This window comes from Ochlerotatus camptorhynchus, unplaced genomic scaffold, assembly GCF_037179485.1.
Source record: "Ochlerotatus camptorhynchus isolate MF236.1 unplaced genomic scaffold, CSIRO-AGI_Acam_v1.1 ptg000690l, whole genome shotgun sequence".
Lineage (NCBI taxonomy): Eukaryota > Metazoa > Arthropoda > Insecta > Diptera > Culicidae > Ochlerotatus > Ochlerotatus camptorhynchus.
The window spans coordinates 1-24,226 of record NW_027041167.1 but is presented as its reverse complement, the minus strand read 5'-3'; positions in this window follow the sequence as shown (position 1 = coordinate 24,226).

The following is a 24,226-nucleotide window of genomic DNA, read 5'->3' as shown; positions in this document are numbered from 1 at the left end:
TTGAGTATCTGAGAGTAGGTGGTTCATCTCAACCCATTTGTCCAGGCAAAAAAGGATCATTTTCTCCAACAATTTTCCAATGCACGATAACATCATAGAGGTAACTCTACACGGACAGAAAATTATTTGGATTGGACCAAAAAAAAAACTTTATTTGTATTTAAACAAACAAATCCGATTGAAATTATATTGCATTTTATTGTTTCGATAATACTTATTCAAATAAATTCAAAATAAGATTCTTTTTGTTTTGATAAGCCACTCTTCAACTGCAACTATTGTAAATATAACAATATTCTTTTATTGAGCCAACAATAGTTAATTTGAATTTAGTATTTATTTGTTGTGTCTGTTCCCCGGGCCATGAATGAAAAAATAACTACCAACCATTCCCTCGTTCCCGGACAAAAATGTAAACAATAACACAAAACTGTTCTCGTTTGATTCAGCTCTTTTCCTTGCCGGCGCCGGTGGTGTAGTGGTAAGCGTGACTGCTTTCTAACACCCCAATGGGTCTGGGTTCTATCCCAGCCGAGGTCGGTGGGATTTTTCTGAGGCATAAAAAATCTCTGGTCACGTCTTCCTTCGGAAGGGAAGTAAAGCCGTTGGTCCCGGCCCATGTGTGGTTGAAAAGGTGCGCTATCCTACGCAGGTGTGGAAGCTGTCTTCCTGCACATTCGATTGCCGTCAATGGATGGCAATCGATGTCCGTCGGTGATTGGCACTAGATTGCGGAACAGAGACCGACGTGAAATAAAGGAAAGAAGAAGAAGAAGAAGAAGAAGAAGAAGAAGAAGAAGAAGAAGAAGAAGAAGCTCTTTTCTGCGTTCGACGTGATATTGTTTTTAATAGTGAATTTCGGGAAAAAAGTGCAAGATTTCCGACAATCTTGAGACTTGAGGTAAGTAAGTATGCTGCAGTTGCTAAATATAAACAGTTTTCTTTTTTTTCCTTGATTTTTTTTTCGTCGATCTTGTTGTCAGTACTGAGTACAAATGCTCCCAACGCCAGGAAGGTCGCTCGCACACCTGGACCTTACCTATCGACCCATTAACTCATGAACCGGAGAGATTTATGCCTCAGAAAGGTTTTATTTTAAATTCAATTGTAATTCTGTTTATTACAAAAAGATAACAAAACATAAAAATAATCGCAAATTATTAAATATTGAATCAATAAACATATTTTTATTTCTACTGCGTATATTTTCAGGCTTAATAAAATAAATATGATTGAATCAACAAGAAATCTCTTTTAAAAACAAACATATTTTGTTGTTGACCAAGCTGCCAAATTTGACAGCTTACGTCAAAACCATGAAAGCTCTTGTAAATTCGAAAAGATTTTCATTTTGATTTAACAATCCATGGGGTTTTAGAAACAAAGATACTGGATTGTTGAAATAATAATGATTTCTTTTTGCAGCCAAAACAAAATGAAATTCTTATTAAATTTTACTTCAAATCTCGATAACTTTTTCGAAGGGACGTATCAGCTTTTGTAAACAATGCATTTGATCGTCGATTTGGCGTAACTGGTAGCTCGCCCACGCATGCCAATACTACCATCAGATAGGGGAAAATTTCCCCTACCTGATAGTGGTGTTAGCAAGTGTGTTCGAGCTACCAGTTACGCCAAATCGACGATCAAATACATTGTTTACAAAAGCTGATACGTCCCTTTGAAAAAGTTATCGAGAAATATTATTACGTTTAAAATATTTTTTTCTGCGTATAAGACTAGAAGGTCACGAAGAACCGTGCTCAACTTTTTTACTCAGCTCTGGTACTATCTTCGGTCCCAAGCTAATCGATTCACCCCTCGAAACATAGGAAAATCCAATAGCCCCTCATTTTATCTGTCATACTTTCAAAGCGAATCAAAACAAACATTGTGTAGTATTAGAATTTTGACTAGAATAGGGTACGTTAATCGTTTGCTTGGGACCAATATAGGCTAGTCAAGTAGTGAGGCAATTTAAAATCGTTAGTTTCTTATTGATTGTTGATAACATCGCGATGAGACGATACTAGTTATGATCTGATGCGGATTTCCAGTTTTTTTTAATGGCTATAACCATTATACTAGAAGGTTCCGAAGAAACGTGCTCAACTTTTTGGCTCAGCTCTGGTACTCTCCTCGGTCCCAAGCTAATCGGTGCACCCCTGGACACATAGGAAAATCGATGAACCCCTCATTTTATCTGTCAAACTTGCATAGCGAATCAAAACAAACATAGTTTAGTACTAGAATTTCGACTAGAATGGGGTACGTTAATCGATTTACTTGAGATCAATACGCTAGTCAAGTAGTGAGCCAATTTGAAATCATTCACGGACAGAAAATTGTTTGCAAAAAAAAAACTTTATTTGGAGGCGAGTAAGAGTTATAGCAACCGGTGGAAACTAACAGGCAGAAATTTTTTTTAAACGTAATAATATTTGACGTAAAATTAATAAGAATTTTATTTTGTTTTGGCTGCAAAAAGAAATCATTATTGTTTCTACAATCCAGTATTTTTGTTTCTCAAAACCCATCGATTGTTAAATCTTTTCGAATTAACAAAAGGTTTCATGGTTTTTGGTTTGGCAGCTGGGTCAACAAAAAAAAAATAAAGGGTGATACGATCAAAATTTGGTCAAGGGAAAACGCGTGTAAATCGGTGAAATCGTTTATTTAAAAAATCAAATTAAATTTCTTTTTCAAGTTCAATTAGTATAAAATTCAGGAAAAATATTCAGTTAGGCTTCCGCTTTTCCAAATCCGAATTGCCGGGCCTTACGCTTGACCCCTGCCATCAGATTTTGTACAGCCACCTTGTCCACCTTCTTCGCCGCAGAAAGCCAGTTTGCCTTGAACTGCTGCTCGCCCTTAGCAGTTTTTTTGGTCTTCTTTAGGTTCCGCTTGACAATAGCCCAGTATTTCTCAATTGGGCGGAGCTCTGGCGTGTTGGGAGGGTTCTTGTCCTTGGGAACCACCTGCACGTTGTTGGCGGCGTACCACTCCATGGCCTTTTTACCGTAATGGCAAGATGCCAAATCCGGCCAAAATAGTACGGAACAACCGTGTTTCTTCAGGAAAGGCAGCAGACGTTTATTCAAACACTCTTTCACGTAAATTTCTTGGTTGACAGTCCCGGAAGCTATGAAAATGCTGCTTTTCAAGCCACAGGTACAGATGGCTTGCCAAACCAGATATTTCTTTGCGAACTTTGACAGTTTCATGTGCTTGAAAACATCTGCTACCTTTCCCCTTCCTTTTGCCGTATAAAACTCCTGTCCCGGAAGCTGCTTGTAGTCGGCTTTGACGTAGGTTTCGTCGTCCATTACCACGCAGTCAAACTTCGTCAGCATCGTCGTGTACAGCCTCCGGGATCGCGCTTTGGCCGTCGTATTTTGTTTATCATCGCGATTTGGAGTCACTACCTTCTTGTAAGTCGATAGTCCGGCTCGTTTTTTGGCTCGATGCACGGTTGTAGACGATACACCCAGCTTATTTGCGGCATCTCGAAGAGAGAGGTTAGGGTTTCGCTTGAAACTACCGGCAACTCTCTTTGTCGTCTCAGCGGCTTCCGGTTTTCGATTCCCCCCCGATCCAGACTTCCTGGCTGTCGACAAACGTTCCCCAAACACTTTAATTACATTTGTAACGGTTGATTTGGCAACTTTTAGCGATTTTGCCAACTTTGCGTGCAAGTAGCTCGGATTTTCGCGATGCGCGAGCAAAATTTTGATACGCTGCTCTTCTTGCTTGGACGGCATTTTGACAACTGAAGAGTGAATTCCAAAATCAAAATAGGAGCAACATTCTACACACACACACCTTCAAAATGAGGGGTGTTCAGGTTTTTTAAATGCAAAATTGAAAGAAATAAATCAAGTTGATATTGACCAAATTTTGACCGTATCACCATTTATGTTTGTTTTTAAAAGAGATTTCGTGTTGATTCAATCATATTTATTTTATTAAGTCTCGTACTCAGTACGGAAAACAAGATCGATGGAAAAAAAATTAAGGAAAAAAAAAAGAAAAACTGTTTCTATTTAGCAACTGCAGCGTACTTACCTACCTCAAGTCTCAAGATTTTCGAAAATCTTGCACTTATTTCCCTGAATTCATGTTGAAATCAATATTTTCGTCGAACGCGGAAAAGAGCTGAATCAAACGAGAACAGTTGAGTGTTATTGTTTAAATTTTTGTCCGGGTGAAAACGAGGGAATGGTTGGTAGTTATTTTTGCATTCATGGCCCGGGGAATGGACTCAACAAATAAATGCTAATATTAAAATTAACTATTTTTGGCTTAATAAAAGAATATTGGTATTTTTACAATAGTTGCAGTTGAAAAGTGGCTTATTAAAACACGAAGAATTTTGAATTTATTTGAATAAGTTGGGGAAATGATGGCTTCGGCATAACAGACTGTTTTCGGCAACCCAAATTGAAACGCTGATTTTACTGGATTTTCTTATGAAAACACTACTGAATGCATTCAAATTATTCTTTAGGCTTTCAGCTTCAATTTGATTATATTTTAACAACTAAGAAAAATCAATCTAGTAGGGTTTTCTTGAAATGAAACACACGCACTACAAAATGCTGCTGATTTCTAGTTGCCGATAAAACAGTTGTTTAACACGCAGTTCAAATAGAAAGGTTGCCGAATAAAAAGATGTTGCCTACAATAGTCGCTCTCACTAGAGAAGATTGGAGCTTTGTAAAAGCGTTTCAAAACAGTTTTTGACAATTCTTTCGACTGAAATTGTTAGAGCAGTCGGCAGCAAAAGATTGTAAACAAACCAATACTGCATTTGTGTGCGTTTCTTAGAGAAAAAGGCTTTTGAAAGATGGTCGCATTCAACGATTAAAATCACTTCCAAGTTCCGTAAAGTTCAAATAAAGTTCCAACAGAACCTTCAAGTTCCATAAAGTTCAAATAAAGTTCCGACAGAACTTTCAAGTTCCATAAAGTTCGAAAAAATTCCCGACAGAACTTTCAAGTTCCATAAAGTTCAAATAAAGTTCCGACAGAACTTTAAAGTACGATATCTTGGCGGACAATCATCCGACGGAACCAGACGGACAGGTTTAACCAGGATAATCGGACAGAATGAAGGTATACACGACCACGTACTTTGAACAACGTGTTTTATTAATGATGCGCAAATTACAGAACGTCAGTGGTAATGTTGTTTCTCTGCAGGGTGAGAGGGGCGACACATCTAAATCTCAAGTTTAGATGCTTAACAAATCTCAAACTAGCGAATCAATCTTCGAAAAATCTTCTTTCATTTGTCGCATCTACTTGCATCGCGCATCATCTTTTTGCAGGAAATCTTCAGAATCGTCATCAATCTTCTTTCTATCTACTCAGCGTGCGCGCAGCAAAACACAATCGTTTCTGCATCGTAGATAGAGTCGTCCCCCTCGCTGCAGGGATGGATTCGCGTATGCGTCTAGTGTAACATCTAGAAAGGGCGCAACACTCCTCCTCGCGAATGTAACCCCGAGTCTCCTCAACAATCTCCTCCTCGATCGGCACGGTTGCCAATCCCATCTTCGTAGCGAATCTTTTGACCTTTGTTGACCCGAGCGGCTTGGTCAAGATAACCGCAACCATATACTCCGATGCACAGTACTGCAGCTCGATATCACCAGAAGAACAGCAGTTCCTGGTGTAGTGGTACCGCGTGTCAATGTGTTTCGACCTTTTCTTCTGCTGATCCAATGCGACGAAATCTAGGCAACTCCTGCTATCTTCGAAAATAACTGTCGGCCACCGTTGATTCTCGTTCAGTTCAGTTAGCAAACGCCGCAACCAAACAACCTCTTGCGTAGCCTCTAAGAGGGCCACATGTTTGACCTCCATGGTAGACATGGCCACACAGCTCTGTTTTCGGCTCACCCAAGTCACGGTTCCTCCTCCTAGACTCAACATGTAGCCGGTACAGGATTTACGGTAAGTGCTGTCGCCAGCCCAATCCGCATCACAATATCCTGACAACAGTAGCTCACAATCACTCCTTCCAAGCGTCAATCCGTAGTCAACCGTGTGTAGCAGGTAGCGTACAATACGTTTGGCTTCGGTCCAGTCCGTCACAGGAAACTAACTTTCCGGCTCAATATTCCAACTGCCGCTGCGACATCTGGACGGCTGTTGATAGACAGGTATAGCAGGCAACCGATTAACTTGCGATATTCTTCGTTGCTTTTCATCTTCGGGCTACCCTCGGTCACCTTATAGTATCCCGGATCCATTGGGTAATTCGACCCTTTAGAGTTGTCCAACCCGAATCGTGTCGCAACTCTTCTGATGAAACCACTCTGGGAAATCACAAAGAAACCTTCCGCATTCTTTCGCACACGAATACCTAAGAAGCTCCTGATATCTCCCAGCCTTGTAATCTTCAGTCGATCTTGCAAAGCTTGCTCGACCTGGTCGATTTCCTCCCCATGTGTGCAGCACAATAGCAAGTCATCCACATATATGAGGATTTACATCCACCCGTTCTCACCAATACGCTTCCGATAAAGGCACGAATCGAAACTGCACTGTTCGGAACCAAGCTGCTTCAGTATATCCGTAAGCGTCTTGTGCCAAACTCTTGCAGCTTGTTTCAAGCCGTAAATGCTCCGCTTTAATCTGCACACTTTCTTCTCATATCCAGGCACCTTGTACCCCGTAGGTTGCCTCATGAACTCCATCTCATCCAGCTTTCCATACAGGTATGCAGATTTTATGTCTAGGTGTTTTACGTACATCTTCCGATGGCCCGCAAAAGTCAACAGCACACGAAAGGTAGAACACATCGCCACAGGAGCAAATATGTCCTCGTAATCAGACCCAAAGCGCTGACTGCATCCTTGCGCTACGAGTCTGGCCTTCATTCGCTCAACCTTTCCGTCCGCGTCCATCTTTTTCTTATACAACCACTTGCTTCCGACGATTTTTCCGCTGATTTTCTTCCTCCGGAACAGGAATATCTTCACCGTGATACAGATCTTCAGCCGATTCATATCCATCAAAGTCTTCTTCAACTTCAGGTTCTTCTTCGGATTCAGACACAGGTGCCACTTCACGCGTGATTTCCGGAACCGGTAGTGCCTCCAACTCGACTGTCGATTCAGTAACTTCCAGCTTCCGATCGGCACCGCTTTCACTATCCATGCGCCAATCTTCCAGGAACTTCACATCCCGGCTGATGGTGATTCGTCCCGAACCCGTATCCAGCAGCCTATAGGTCTTATGCTCGTTGGAGTAGCCTACAAACACCAGTTTTCGCGCTTTAGGTTCCATTTTCTTACGCGTCTCAGCTGGAATATGCACCCACCCGCATAAACAATAACCATAAGAAGCGCCTAACCACCAATTCGGACCTTTATGGGATATGGTCGTACCATCTATGATATCGTTAGTGTATGGTACTCTTTTATTAGGGCACGCATCACAGCCGAAGATCCGGAAGTGCTCATACGACGGAAGTCTTCCGTACCATTTCTCATAGGGGCTCATTCCGATGGACCTAGAAGGTACTCGATTCTGAATGTAGGTCGCTGTTAGAATCGCCTCACCCCAGTACTTCTGGTCCAGGTTTGCCTCCAACAACATACAGAGCGCCATCTCTTTCAGGTATCGGTTCCGCCTTTCTACCACCCCATTTTGCTGTGGCGAGTAGGGTGCGCTGAACTGGCTCACTACACCCTCTGCCCGGAGGTATTCCTGCAAATCCATGCTGATAAACTCACCTCCACCACCACTGCAAAACTCGGAGTGTCTTGCCGATCTGCGTCCTGCAGAAGCAAATGAAGTCCATGATCTTCGACGTGGCACTTCTTCCTCAAAAGGTACACGAAAGCCATTCGTGTATGGTCATCAACCAAACAAAGGAAATACTGGTTTCCATTCGGCGTGCACATCATCGGTCCACTAAGATCGGCGTGTACGATGTCCAACTTCTCCTTCGAACCTCTATCGAAACTCTTCGGGAACGGAGCTCTTGCCATTTTGCCTTCGAGACAACATTGACACACAGTGCGTATGCCACAATCCACCAGCTGCTAGCTTATTTGCATGAATCGAACGAACCACATCGGGATCTCGGTGGCCTAGCCGTCTGTGCCATGTATGCAGACAATGCGACGTGTGCGCCGTCTGGAAACTAATCATCGCTTGCTCCGAAATACACAAACGATACAAACTTCCATCACAAACGAAGTGACAGACGGAGCGGCTCGAAAACATTGGTGACTAACCTGCTATTTCAATTTTTCAGTGTACCACATGGCAACACCACTACTACTAGATTGTACCACATGGAAACACTACTACTGGATTGTACTAGCATTTTCACCAAATGTATTAGAATGTTTTGGTTCTATCTCTTTCACTCTACTCAAAACTGAAATGCATAAAAAAAATGACAATGATGTAAGTTTCGGCACATACAACACCTCACTCAACTCGTTGATTATCGGTTCCCCTGTATCGGTCACACCGACAATGATTCCACGGCCAGTTCCAGCTACCTCAGCTCTCTCGCCGTCAGCTAACATCACAGTTGTTCCGCCGGTCTTCTCCAGCTCCTTGAAAAACTTTTCGTTTCCCGACATATGCCGAGAAGCACCACTGTCGATGAACCAGCTTGTTGGCTCAGCTTTTCCCACCATCCACGCCAGTGGTCCCTCGGAAACTGCTTGTGCTTGCTTGGCTTTCGGTTCTTCCGGCTTCTTCTTCGCCGGCTTTTTCCCTGATTCGGCAGCTGCAACATTTGGGCAATCTTTCTTCAGGTGCCCCGGTTGTTTACACTGGAAACAAGATCGCGTTTCTGTTTGCTTATTTCCACCAGCACCACGCACTCGTCGGCGACGATGTTCCACCCACAACGCTTGTCCACTGCTCGAATTGGCACCTCCACTGCGCTCTCGGCGTTTTTCTGCCTCTGATAACAGCTTGGATTTCACAAGTTGAAGTGTCAATTCTTCTCGTGGCCGTTGTTCCAATGCCATCGTAAGGAAATCATACGAGTCCCGCAGCGAGCACAACAACATTGCATCGCCAACGTCCACGATCCGTTGCAGCAAATCGGAAAACGTCTGCAAATGTTGCTCCATATCGCCGCTGTCCTTGAGTTCCAAGTGCGTCAGCTTTTTCAAGAGATACACCTCCGATCCCTTGTCGTGGTACGTTTTCAAGGCATTCCATGCCTCCTTCGCAGTTGCACAACTGCGCACTAGGCTCGTCTGGTCGTCTTCAATGAAGAGCCCGATTGTCGCCCGAGCTTTTGCATCCGCTTTCATCCACGCTTCAGTCACTTGGTTCTCCCATGGATTTGAAATGTCCTGCCATGTATCCTCCCGGATCAGCAGCATCTCCATCTTAAACTTCCACGACTGGTAGTTGTGGTTGTTTAATTTTTGCATCGCAAACCTCTGCGAATCCGCCATTTTGTCGCTTACAGGAATCCACCAGCCGATGCTCGAAGCCACAAATACACGAACCGTTCCACAACTTTTCTCGCGTACGAACCGAATTCCGCAATCACGAATTAGACTGGGCCCATAACCATAGAGGTAACTCTAAGACTAGAAGGTCCCGAAATAACGTGCTCAACTTTTTGGCTCAGCTCTGGTACTATCGTCGGTCCCAAGCTAATCGATGCACCCCTCGAAATATAGGAATCGTTTGCTTGGGACCAATAGGCTAGTCAAGTAGTGAGCCAATTTAAAATCGTTAGTTTTGATTGATTGTTGCCATAACCTCTTGGCGGACAATCAACCGACGGAACCAGACGGACAGGTTTAACCAGGATAATCGGACAGAATGAAACTATACACGACCTACTAGTCTTAGAGTTACCTCTATGACACGACCGCGTACTTTGAACAACGTGTTTTTATTAATATCACGGAGAGAAAAGTATGGTAAAAACAACCATATTTTAGGTTGCTTCAACCAAATTTCCATGTTGAAAATTGCACAAACATATTTTTAGTTTACCCTGACAAACTTTGATGTTTGAAATAAACTAAAATGTGAGGTTGTTTATTGTTTCTGTTTCCAACCTAAATTCAACAAACATTTGTTTTAAATAACCATAATGTTGATTGTTTGATTTTGACAGCTGATAAAACATAGGTAAATTCAAACAAATCATATAGTTTATTCCAAACAAAGTTTAGTTCAATACTAACTCGTTGGTTGAAATAAACAACGAAATGCTAGAAGTAACCAACGATATCGTTTCATACAACCAACACATTTATTGGAATTAAATGTTTTTTTTATTACCCCTGCTTTATTTTAGTGTTTTCTTGCATACATTTAGACTGCCGATGGAAGCAAAATTATTACGTATTACATAGATCATGGACAGTTGTGCGTTCACCGCCAGTACAAATCTTGTACAGATTTTGAAGATTTTACTGGGATTTATTTTATTAATTAGGCATGAGATATTCCTTGGCAAATACAATAACGTTTTTATCTTTTACATTTCTGTTTCTCTTCTAAGTTTTGTAATAGTTACATTTTCGTAAATATGTGGTGCCATTTACCTACCTTATGCAAATTAATAAGCTGAGAATCACGGGACACTATGTTGCATTTCATAGGATTGATAATGTTCGTTAACGTTAAGGTTGGTATTTACCCAACCTAAAATTTAGTTTGTTTATACCTAACATCTACGTTGATTCAAACTAAGGAAACAGTTAATAATAATACGTATCTAACAACCTAAGTTTTGGGTTCAAACAAATCTGTTTAGGTTTGAAACTAACTATACCCTTAGTTTGAATCAACCAAAAATTATGTTGATGCAGTGCGATTATATGGGTAGAAACCAGGTGATAAAGTCGTTTATTTCAAATTAACTCACTGGTTTGCAACAAACAAATATTGACTTTGAGTCAACAAGAATATTAGTTTGAACTTCAACCATATTTTTGGTTGTTTCAAATTAGACTCATTCTTCTCCGTGATGATGCGCAAATTACAGAACGTCAGTGGTAATGTTGTTTCTCTGCAAGGGTGGATTCGCGTATGCATCTAGCGAAACATCTAGAAAGGGCGCAACACCATAAACACGCAGAAAAAATATTTTAAACGTAATAGTATTTGACGTAAAATCAATAAGAATTTCATTTTGTTTTGGCTGCAAAAAGAAATCATTATTGTGTCAACAATCCAGTATTTTTGTTCCTCAAAACCCATGGATTGTTAAATCAAAAAGAAAATCTTTTCGAATTTACAAGAGCTTTCATGGTTTTGACGTAAGCTGTCAAATTTGGCAGCTGGGTCAACAACAAAAATATGTTTGTTTTTAAAAGAGATTTCTTGTTGATTCAATCATATTTATTTTATGAAGTCTGACAATTCACGCAGTAGAAATAAAAATATGTTTATTGATTCAAAACTCCGGAGTGATTTGAGATTTGGGCGCAATTGCTTTTGAAAACAAACACGCCAATTACTGGTTTCTCTTGAATAAAAGCTCAAACTCACAAATAAACTATACCAAATGATAGATGAATCATTCCTCTACCTCATAGTGTTATTACTTTTCGAGATTGAGCTTTTATTCGCGAGAAATCGGTGATTGACGTATTTGTTTACAAATGCAATTACGCCCAAATCTCAAATCACTCCGGAAATAATATGGCCAATTTTTTTATGTTTTGTTTTCTTTTTCACTGATCATCCTTCGGAAGGGAAGTAAAGCCGTTGGTCCCCGGTTAATTAGTTTTTTTTTATCTAGTTCGTTTATTTGGAAGGCTCAATCGCGTTAGCTTTACGGAGCCAATAATTCATTGTTCACTGTGTGTAACAAAATTCACTTAATTCTATGTATAGTAGGAGTTGGGCCAATTACTCGCGGCTTACTCGAGGTTAGAAGGGTACATTTTCGAAGGATAGGATCAGGAGCTTGGGTAGGGTTTCGTTGTCTCATCAGACCGTTGTCGCCAGTATGAACGGTAGTGCTGTTCTAGCTTCGTCCGGAGTTCGACCGGCTATGGTGGGTGACCAGTGGGCGACGATGAGACTCATCGAGACGGGGGGACAAGACAAACAAAAACTACTAAAGAGAGACAAAAGACAAAAGGAATTAAATTCTTATACTAGACATTTGAAGAAAGACATAAGCGGACTGCATATAGCAGAGATCACGGGTTGCCAACACGTCTCTGATAGGAACATAGGGTTGTCTTCCTTGGGCCTCGAGGGTATTCAAAAGCCGCTCTCTGGCGGCGTCATTATCCGTACATTGCCAAACTGCGTGTTCGATGTCATCGTAACCGTTTCCACACCGACAGATGTTGCTGTCCACGAGGTTTATACTATTGAGATGAGCATCTAGCGAGTAGTGGTTGGACATAAGTCTACTCATCACGCGAATGAAGTCACGACTTAAGCCCAAGCCTTTAAACCACGCTCTCGAAGAAACATTAGGAATAATTGAATGTAACCACCGTCCAAGATTTCCAGTGTCCCAATCGGTTTGCCAACTCGAAAGGGTACTCTGACGCACTAAATGGTAAAATTCATCGTGTGAAATTTGCCTGTCATACAATTCGCCTTCCTGCGCACCCACCTTTGCGAGAGAGTCCGCCTTCTCATTGCCTGGGATTGAGCAATGTGAGGGGACCCATACAAAGGTAATCATATATGATCTTTCGACCAGCACACACATCTGCTCCCTTACCTTTGAAAGGAAATAAGATGAGTGCCTACCTTGTTTCATCGACCGAATAGCCTCAATCGAACTGAGACTATCCGTGAAGATGAAGTAATGGTCTGCGGGCATGTTGGAAATCATCCCCAATGCGAAGTTGATTGCTGCCAGCTCAGCAACAAAAACGGAACAAGGTTCCTGAAGTTTGCGGAAGGCGCTAGAGTTTTCATTGAAGACACCGAAGCCAGTGGATCCATTGAGACGGGACCCGTCTGTAAAATATCTTTTCATGCAATTGACTTGTTGGTACTTTTCAGTAAAAATACGCGGAATAATAATAGGTCGAAGTTGATCGGGAATCCCATGAGTTGCTTGTTTCATGGTCAGATCATATTCAATTGAGGAACTGCGATTGGTGAAGTGAACACGGTCTAGAGTATAACAAGGAAGACACATATCTGATGATATGTAGTGGTGGTAGATTCTCATAAATCGAGATTGTGTGTTCAGCCCAAGAATTTCTTCAAAATTAGCAATTATAAGTGTGTTCGTCACTCCGCATTTGATTAGTATTCTGAGAGAGAGCTCCCAGAAACGGTTCTGGAGGGGTGTTACTCCTGCCAGAACCTCGAGACTCATGTTATGCGTTGAGTGCATACAGCCTAGAGCAATACGCAGACAACGATATTGAATTCGTTCCAATTTTATTATGTGACTTTTTCTTGCCGAGAGAAAGCAGAAAGAGCCGTACTCTAGAACAGAGAGAATAGTTGTTTTATAAAGCGTTATGAGGTCTCCCGGATGAGCACCCCACCATGTGCCGCAAATTGAACGGAGAAAGTTGATCCTCTGCTGACATTTTTGCTTCAAATACGTAATATGGGCATCCAAGTGCACTTTGAATCAAACCAGACCCCAAGGTACTTGAAAGACAATGATTGGGTAATGTTTCTGCCCAAAAGATTAAGCTGCATTTGGGCTGGGTACCGCTTTCGAGTAAACACTACCAGTTCAGTTTTCTGCGGCGAGAATTCGATCCCTAGATTCATAGCCCAAGAAGACAAGTTATCTAAGGAATTTTGCAATGGTACTTGCAAGTCCACGGCATGTGGACCTCTTACGGAAACCACACCGTCATCTGCAAGTTGTCTTAGCGTGCATTGTTCTGCCAAACAGTTGTCGATATCTTTGACATAAAAGTTATAAAGAAGAGGGCTGAGACATGAGCCTTGGGGCAGGCCCATGTAACTAATTCTGGAAGTTGTCAGTTTTCCAAGAGAAAAGTTCATTTGCTTTTCTGACAACAAATTGTACAAGAAATTATTTAAAATTCCAGAAAGTCCACATCTGTGCAGATTGTCTGACAGAATTTCAATGGAAACTGAATCAAAAGCCCCCTTAATGTCCAAGAATACTGAAGCCAATTGCTCCTTGTGCGCAAAGGCCAGTTGAATATCTGTGGAAAGCAGCGCTAGACAATCGTTTGTTCCTTTGCTCTTGCGGAACCCAAACTGTGTATTTGATAGCAAGTTATTTGATTCGGCCCAGTGATCGAGTCTCCGAAGGATCATTTTCTCCAACAATTTCCTAATGCACGAAAGCATAGCAATCGGACGGTATGAGTTATGGTCAGACGCTGATTTGCCAGGTTTTTTAATGGCTATTACTTTGACCTTTCTCCATTCAGGCGGTACAATGTTGTTTTCTAGCAAGGAATTGAATAAATATAGCAAGCGTCTTTTAGCGATATCTGGGAGATTTTTCAGAAGATTGAATTTAATCATATCGCTTCCCGGTGAGGAGTTGTTCGATGAAAGAAGAGCCATAGAGAAATCCAGCATTGAGAATGGTCTATCCAGAGAGCCGCCGCTAGGAGACGCTTCTCGAAGAATATTTTGTGCTGGAACTGAGTCCGGACAGACCTTTTTAGGGAAATCGAATATCCATCGGTTGGAGTATTCTTCACTCTCATTGAAAGATGAGCGGTTACGCATGTTGCGAGCCACCCTCCACAAGGTGTTCATTGAGGTTTCTCGTGAGAGTCTCTCGACGAAATTGCGCCAATAACCGCGTTTTTTTGCTTTGATTAATTGTTTCAGCTTTGTCTCAAGCTTTGAATATTCCTCGAAGTAAGTGGAGGTTTTGTGTCTACGAAAAGCTTTGAAAGCATCAGATTTTTCTACATACAATTTTGTGCATTCTTCGTCCCAACCAGGTGTGGCTGGTCTCCTTTTAAAGGGTGCACTTGGAACTTTTCTTTTTTGTGCTTCCAGTGAGCTTTTGTAAATCAAATCGGCTAGGAATCGATATTCTTCCAATGGTGGAAGCGCATCTATTGATTCGACACCGATTGTCACCGCCGTTACATATTTATGCCAGTCGATGTTCCTTGTAAGATCAAATGGAACCCGCGATGGTTCTGCAGAGTGAGGGCCACACTTTATTGAAATGATGATTGGCAAATGATCGCCACCATGGGGATCATTGATAACCTTCCACTGACAATCCAATGATAGCGATCTTGAACACAAAGATAGGTCGAGTCGGCTTTCTCGAGCCGGAGGTTTTGCTATACGCGTCGATTCACCAGTGTTCAAAATAGTCAAATTGAAATCGTCACATAAATCGTAAAAAATAGCCGCTCTATTGTCGTCATATAGATCACCCCACCCAGTACATTGGGAGTTCATATCACACAGAATTAATACTGGGGATGGAAAAATCGAAACTAGATTCCAGAGTTGACTACGGCTAATGGAGGTTCTTGGTGGAACGTATACTGAAGCTATGCAGATCTTTGTTTTTCACATTTATTTGGCAAGCAACGATTTCGACGCCGGATAGAGCAGGAAGGAAAATTTTGTAGAAAGGGTAGCACTTTTTGATCCCTAAAAGTACTCCTCCATAAGAATCGTCTCTATCCAGGCGTATAATGTTAAAATCGTGGAAGTTGAGTTCTTTATCGGAAGAAAGCCATGTTTCACTGAGAGCAAATATATCACAATCAGAATTGTGAAGTAAAAATTTGAACGAGTCTAGTTTAGGCAGTAGACTACGGCAGTTCCACTGTAGCACCGTGATCATATCTTCAACCTCGTTCGACGAATTATCCATCGAAAGATATGATTGATGCAAGGAGGGGGCATGAAACAGTCAATTGCTTAAGATATGATTCTAATGTTGGAAGCAAGGCAGAAACTAAGCTTCTAAGAGGGTCTTATATGTTGAACATGTTTAATATGAATTCCACAATGTCCGAAAAAGCTAGCAAACCTCGTTCGGACTTGGATTTCTTTTGAGAAGTTTGAGGAGCAGCTTTTTTATTTTTTTTTTATCTTTGTTGGGCAATGGCGGAAAATTCTTGCTGCATCCAGGGGTTGGATCAACAGGAGCCTTCGGTTTTGTTTTTTCATCCCCATTACCCTGGGAATTTGGCAATCGTCTGGAGGTGACTTTAGTTTTCTTACGGCGCACTTTCGGGGAGGAGCATTTTAGTTTTGAGGATCCGTTCGTTTTCAAAGGTGCGTGTACCACCGTAGAGTCACCCTCATCGGATGAGTCAGAGTCCGATTCTTCAGCTGACAAAATCGAAAATTGGTTTGCATCTTGGACGGCTGATGCAGCCTTCACCATTTGAGCATATGTCTGCTTGGAGCGTCCTGAGATTGAACGCTGCACTTTATCGGAGTGCTGCTTGTACATCGGGCACTCCTGCAAGGGGTGAGGATTCTCGCCACAATAAGCGCATTTTACTGATTCTTTGTGGCAAGAATCCTCTTTGTGGTTTTCACCACATTTGCCACAACGAGTTTTGTTACCGCAAAGACTGGCCGAGTATCCCAGCCTTTTACAGTTGGTACAATTATATACCCTCTGTACAAACAGTCGCACCGGAAAAAAAGCACCATCAATTTTAACAAAGTTTGGGAGAACTGAACCTGCGAAAGTCACCCGGAACGAGTCTGAATGTTTATAAACTTTTTTACCGTCTAGCAAAGATGCTGAATGCAGTTGCCTCACTTCCAGTATCTTCACTAGCGCGGTAGCGAATGTCGAGTTTTTAAAAGTTCCCGAGGCATGTTTCAAGTCCTCGACAGTCAGACTCGCGTCGGAGACCACGCCTTCTATCTCCACATCTCGAGAAGGGATGTAGATGTTATACTCAACACTAAAAAGCTCGTGTTCAGCAATTTTATTTGCCACATCATAAGTCGGTGCTTCTACACGCAGTTTGTTGAATCTTTCTTTGTGTACCAAGATTCCCGGATACTTACGTAGCAAATCTCTCGTTATGTCGAGAGTTTTCAAAGGTTTATTTTTGGGCCGAAAAAAGACAAACCATGGTCCTTTCGAAGACGGTTCATAGTATCTGGTTCGCGTAACGTAGGCATCGGAAGATGCCATAAGTGTTGCGCAAAAGCGGTGCGTAACCACTTAAGAAGGAAAAAAAAATTAAAACCTTCACAAATTAATTAATTTTAATTACTAGTAATTAAATTTTTTGCCCGACGTACAAACAAATCAAAAAGAAAAAAAAATCGAAAAAAAAAAAAAAAAAAACTTATATCTACTTGCAAAAAGTTGTCTCACTATGACCCATACTCCCCTACCAGGGGTGAGAGACAGAGTCACGCGCCACGAGGCAAAACTAAACTACAATAGGGAGGCAATGGACTTGCAAAATGTATTGTCTAATACTTATGCCGGTTGTAAACAACCTATCAGCCGTTGCAGCTAGATGGTCCGTTTGCTGCTGCTGGTGGTGATGGTTGGTGTTGGTGGGTCGGCACGATGATGAAAAAATGGCTTGACGACCGGATGGATTACCGGGGTGGATTAAAGCTGGATGGCAACTCCAAGGGGCTCGGCCCATGGAATTCCACTTCCTCTGTTGCACACTGGTCACTTGGGGCACCCAATGGGGGGTGAAAAAAACCGCTCGGGCGGAAAAACACCGAAAAAAACTAGATGCCGCGCGACTGAGACCGGGACGTTGTTAACCGACTGAGTGTTCAACTAGGAATGGGCTGTTAATTAGTTGATGGGTCGATATGTAGGGTCCAGGTGTGGGAGCTGCCTTCCTGGCGTCAGGAGCATTGGTACTCAGTAAGGAAAACAAGATCGACGGAAAAAAAAATCAAGGAAAAAACAGAAAATTGATTATATTTAGCAACTGCAGCTCGAACTGCAGCATACTTACTTACCTCAAGTCTCAAGATTTTCGGAAATTTTGCACTTATTTCCCGAAATTCACAAGTTTTGTTATTGTTTACATTTTTGTCCGGGTAAAAAAGGAAAATTGGTTGGTAGTTATTTTTCAGCTGGGTGGCATGCCACCATGTTATTGAAACCAACATCTGAAACGTCACAATTCAAGTGTGAACTGCAAAAATGGCGTGACTGAATTGTCTTATTGTTATCAAATGAAATTATTTTCCCTCTTATGCCATATAAATGGTTGACTTCGTGGTAGAAAATCATAAAATAATATTTTATGAGTTCTAAGTTTATTTTTCACAAAATGTAAGCAAAAATATTAAGAATATCTAAAATATCAGTCATGCCTTTTTTGAAATTCTGGCTTAAACTTCGATTTGTTTACAAATTTTGAGCTGTCAGTGGGGCCCACGATTTGCGGGCCCGCAGCGATGTTAGCTCTTTTCAAGGCAAGGCAAACAAGATAGGGCTGCCATCCAGCTGTTATTTTTGCATTCATGGCCAGGGGAATGGACACAGCAAATAAATGCTAAATTAAAATGAACTATTGTTGGCTTAATAATAGAATATTGTTATTTTTACAATAGTTGCAGTTGAAAAGTGGCTTGTTAAAACAAAAAGAATCTAAAAAAAAGAATCCTATTTTGAATTTATATGAATAAGTATTATTGAAACAACAAAATGCAATATAATTTCAACCGGAATTGTTTGTTTAAATACAACCAAAGTTTTGTTTGGTTCAATGCAAACAATTTTCTGTCCGTGTAGTTCAAATAAGGTTCCGACAGATATTTCAAGTTGCATAAAGTTCAAATAAAGTTCCGACAGAACTTTCAAGCCACAAGAAGCAATCCGCACAAGTCTTTATTAGTAACAAAATTTTATGTACGTAAATATTAAATGATCAGTGGCCCAAATAAATCATAATTGACGCATTTCGCGCCAAATCGTATTCGGAGCTGGCAGCACCCTCTCAGATTTCAATGAAACTTTCTGGATGTGTGGACCTTGACTAAATATGCCACTTAGTTTTTCCAAAATACTTAGTTTTTCCAAAATGTATCTAGACTAACATTTGAGAAGCGCCAAACTTTTTCTGCCGATTTTTTTCAAAATAATATTATGGAAAAATGACAACTCCTACAAAAATGTGTTGTATTGATGACTATTAGAAAATTGTCCAAGTTATCGAAAAAAAAATACTGGAAAAAATTTCATGTGAGACCTACACTGAAAAAAATCGATTTTTAAAATTTAAAGTCGATTTAAAAAAATGGCCATGTTTGATTTGGATGAAACTTTGCCTCAAGATAGGTAATTATGTTTACTACCAACCGTCCATCGGGCACTTTTAAGGAAAAAAAGTTTTTCTTACAAAAACTTTTTCATGTCTGAACTGATTTTTTTTATTTGCCATTTTTACACAATACTAAACCAGTGCAGCTCAAAATCACCTCAGAAACCAAAGAAGGTCAATTTGCGATTCAATTTTGTCTAATCAGCACTTAAGTTTACTTTCATTAATCGAGAATTTCATATCAAAAGGGCTCATGATGCATTTCTCGCCAAATCGTATTTGGAATTGGCAGCACCCTCTCAGAGTTCAATAAAACTATTTGGACATGTACACCTTGTTAAAAAAATATCATTCCATTATTCTGTTGTCTACTACTGATGCAAAATTTGATAATATGTGAGAGAAAAAAGACAAGATTTTTCATATATCATTTATTTAAATATTTTCAATGTTTTAAACCTATTTTCATACATGCTATTTTTTTCCTTTTTCCAATCAAGTTAAATATTTTTGGTTCATCTTCTGAATTAGAATACCTTTTTGCCGCTACTTTGTCACCAGTTATTGGCACAAAACTGTGAAATTTCTGTGTGCCAGATATTGTCTTTTTTTTTTTTTTATAATGCGTTTATTTTTCTAGGCTCATTTGCTATAGCTTTGCGGAGCCAATATTCATTGATTAGATTACAAAATTACTTAAAACTAACGTTAGCGGGGGCCGATTACTCGCGGCTATCTCGAGGTTAGGGGTGACAAATTGTAACAAATGGATGGCAGGGTAGGGATTGTGAACACAAGGTTTGGAGAGCAATGTGCTCTTGATCTCGAACTAAGCGACACTCTGATGAAAAAGACAAACATGGGGGGTACACCGATGGGCAGCTAACAACTTGAGAGAACACAAGATGACACTAACTACTAAATCCTCAGATCTATCCGTTTTAAAAACACATAAATTAAATTCAAATAGTCGAGATCTCGGCTCGCCAAGACATCTCTAACGGGTATCGCGGGTTGTTTTCCTCGGGCCCTGAGGGATGTGGATAAATCAGATCTGGCAACACGGTGTAGGGTACACGACCAAACAACATGCTCGATATCGTGATAACCACTGCCAAACGCACATAAATTGCTGTCTGAGAGCCCAATTTGATAGAAGTGCGAGTCTAACGAGGAGTGATTGGACATAAGCCTTGATATAACGCGTATAAAGTCGCGGCTCATGTCCAACCCTTTGAACCATGGTTTGTTCGACACCTGTGGGAGAATAGAATGTAACCATCTTCCCAATTCACCATCATTCCATTTGTGTTGCCAACTGATGAGGACTTGCTGACAAGCAATGGAGAAAAATTCGTTGAAGGCGATTTGTCGCTCAAAAATATCGCCTTCCATAGCGCCCGCCTTAGCCAACGAGTCCACTTTCTCATTACCCGGAATTGAGCAATGAGATGGGACCCAAGCCAAGGTGATAGTATAGGAGCAGTTAGATAAAGCACTCAGTTTAGATCGTATTTCAGGCAGGAAATACGAGGCGTGCTTCATCGGCCTCATTGAACGAATAGCCTCCAATGAGCTAAGACTATCCGTAAAAATGAAATAATGGTCAGAAGGTAGTGAGGCAATTCGCTCTACTGCGTAAAATATAGCTGCGAGTTCCGCAACGTATACTGAGCATGGTTTCTGCAGTTTAAAAGAGGCGCTATGAAATTGATTAAATACACCAAATCCAGTGGAAGCATTTATGGTTGACCCATCTGTGAAAAATCTTTTATCGTTACTTACATGGTGGTACTTGATTGCAAAAATTGAGGGAACAACCATCGACCGATGGTGATCTGGTATTCCATGGATTTCTTGCATCATGGTCAGATCAAAATTTACAGAGGAACTATAGAAGGCTTGAAAGCAATCACGATTGGAGATTAATGAAGAAGGGCCAACCTCCAGCGTCATGTACTCATAGTACAAACTCATGAATCTTGTTTGAGGATTTCGGTCGAGCAGCTTCTCAAAGTTTTCTATTATCAATGGGTTCATTACTTCACAACGATCTGTCAGTGGGAGAACACTCGCGAGTACTTCGAGGCTCATCGTATGCGTCGAGTGCATACAGCCAAGCGCGATTCGGAGGCAACGGTATTGAACCCGTTGTAGCTTCAGGATGTGTGTTTTTGCCGCGGATTGAAAGCAGAAGCTACCGTACTCTAGGACCGACAAGATGGTTGTTCGATACAACCTGATCAGATCTTCCGGGTGTGCTCCCCACCAAGTTCCAGTAATTGTACGAAGAAAATTGATTCTTTGTTAGCATTTTTGTTTCACATACGCAATATGTTTTCCCCACGTGCTTTTAGAATCGAACCAGACACCTAAATACTTGAAAGATATACTTTGAGTGATTGTTCTACCCTTTAGTTGAAGCTGTAACTGTGCAGGATGATGCTTCCTAGAAAAAACAGCCAACTCAGTTTTCTCCGGAAATAATTCGATACCTAGCTTCAAAGCCCAAGTAGACAAATTGTCTAAGGTATCTTGCAATGGTCCTTGCAGGTCCGGTGCACTTGGCCCTATAACGGACACAACCCCGTCATCTGCAAGCTGCCTTAGCGAGCAATTTTCATCAAGACAACCATCAATGTCTTTGACATAAAAATTATAAAGAAGGGGGCTTAAACATGAGCCCTGGGGGAGACCCATGTAACTAATTCGTGAAGTTGTCGAGTTTCCATGAGAAAAGCTCATATATTTCTCAGACAACAAGTTGCTCAAATAGTTGTTCATAATTGGTGAAAGCCCACTATCGTGGAGTTTATCCGAAAGGACATCGATACAAACAGAATCAAAAGCCCCCTTAATATCCAAGAAAACTGAACCCATTTGCTGTTTTTGCGCATAGGCCAGTTGAATTTCAGATGAAAGCAACGCAAGACAGTCGCTCGTTCCTTTGCCTCTCCGAAATCCAAATTGCGTATCTGAAAGTAAACCATTCGACTCGACCCATTTGTCTAGACGAAAAAGAATCATTTTCTCCAACAATTTCCGTATACAGGACAGCATCGCGATGGGACGGTACGAGTTATAATCCGACGCGGGTTTACCGGGTTTTCGAATGGCGATAACTCTTACTTGCCTCCAATCATCCGGAACAATGTTGTGCTCCAGAAATTGATTGAATAAGTTCAACAAGCGTCTCTTCGCGACGTCTGGGAGATTTTTGAGCAAGTTGAACTTGATTCTATCCATTCCTGGAGCTGAGTTGTTACATGAGAGGAGAGCAAGTGAGAATTCCACCATCGAAAACGGAGAATCTATTTCGTTACTACCCGACGGACGATCACGAACGTTGGTTTGAACCGACACCGAATCCGGGCAAACTTTCCGCGCGAAGCTGAATATCCAACTGTCTGAGTACTCCTTGTCTTCGTTGACCGGTGATGACGCGTTTCGCATTCTCCTGCCGACATTCCAGAGCGTTCTCATGGAAGTCTCGCGCGACAAACCATCGACGAACCGACGCCAGTAACCGCGTTTTTTGGCTTTAATCAAGCCCTTAAAAGTGTTCTCGAGGTCGGTGTACCGCTCGAAATCCTCGACCTTACCGTGTTTGCGGAAGCGTTTAAACGTTCTCGCTGTTCGCGTCGGTGCAATCCTTATCCCACCACGGAGTGAGAGGTCGTTTGCGAACGAAAACACCCGGAACGCGTTTCGTCTGTGCTTGAAGAGCACAGTCAACGATAAGTCGCGATAAAAGGAGTACTCATCCAGCGGAGGGAGTATCTCAACCGAATCAGTACCACCGAGAACCGCGGACGCAAATTTTTGCCAGTCGATGTTTTTCGTGAGGTCGTACGCGATGTCAACCGAGCGAGTGGAAGATGAACCATTGGTAATAGAAATTTTGATTGGCAAGTGGTCACTACCGTAGGGATCTTGAATTACTTTCCACGAGCAATCCAACGATAGTGAACTCGAACTGAGGGAGAGGTCTAATATACTTTCTCTTGCTGGAGGTTTGGCCACTCGTGTTACTTCCCCAGTGTTTAGAATTGTCATATTGAAGTTATCGCAAAGGTCGTATATCAGGGTTGAGCGGTTGTCGTCGTACAGTTCCCCCCAGCCTGTACCGTGGGAGTTAAAATCTCCTAAGATCAACCGAGGCTCAGATAAAGCTGAGCAGATATCAGAGAAACCTTGGCGAGAAATCGCAGTTCTTGGAGGAAGATATACTGAGGCAATACTGAGGCTTTTACCTCGAATATTTACCTGACATGCGACAACTTCAATGCCTGTCACGGAAGGCAGATCGATTCTATAAAAGGAATGGAGCCTATTAATCCCGAGAAGCACCCCTCCATACGAATCTGCTCGATCAAGGCGAATAATGTTAAAATCGTGGAAACGGAGATCGGTGTCTGAAGAAAGCCATGTTTCACAAAGAGCAAATGCATCACAAAGTGAGTTGTGAAGTAAAAATTTGAATGTGTCAAGTTTCGGCATAAGACTTCTACAGTTCCACTGAAGAACAGAGATCATATCCCCAACCTCATTCGGAAAATTATCCATCAAAGGATATGATCGACGCAAGGAAGGACCACCTAGAAGCTAGTTGCTTCAAAAGAGTTTTCACAAATGGAAGCACTAAATTAATAATGTTCCTAGTTGAGTCAGAGACGTTGAATATATTGAAAATGCTCTCCACAATTCCAGAAAACGTGAACATGGCATCATGTTCTTGCTGGTTATTCAGCTGTTTTTCTGGCTGAAAAACTGGGATATCTGGGGTTTTAGATGATCCTGGAAGTGGCGGAAAGTCTTTGTTAAAATTACAAACTTTAAATCCCGGTGGTGGGGGTTTTGCTACATTTCCGCTACCTCTTAAATTTGACAAGGTAGGTTGAGAGTCCGTACGAGAGGCCTTACGAGGTTTTTGGGTGACGTTTGTTTTGGACCGCTTCCTCGTGTGCCATTAAAGACAAAAGGACTACTCTCACCCACCTCTGAGTCAGAGCCCTGATCATCATCTGGCAGGAGGTGGAATG